Here is a 229-nt window from a genome sequence, read left to right on the forward strand (position 1 = left end):
TTTAAATGAGTAAAATCTATTTTATATTTACTATATAATTATAATTTCTCATTATCTGTATTCATTTGTTAGAAAACTTTATCCAGCATCATTTTTTCTCTCTAAAATTTTCTTTAGCATTATTTAGTACAAGTTCATTAGAAATGAATGGTTTAACACTGTTTTAAGATGGTTCATTTTGCCTCTACTTTTAAAATGCTCTGTTGAATGTATGTTTCCAGTTATTTAG

The sequence above is a fragment of the Rhinopithecus bieti genome, unplaced genomic scaffold (genome assembly GCF_001698545.2).
Source record: "Rhinopithecus bieti isolate Rb0 unplaced genomic scaffold, ASM169854v2 scaffold_10499, whole genome shotgun sequence".
Taxonomy (NCBI): domain Eukaryota; kingdom Metazoa; phylum Chordata; class Mammalia; order Primates; family Cercopithecidae; genus Rhinopithecus; species Rhinopithecus bieti.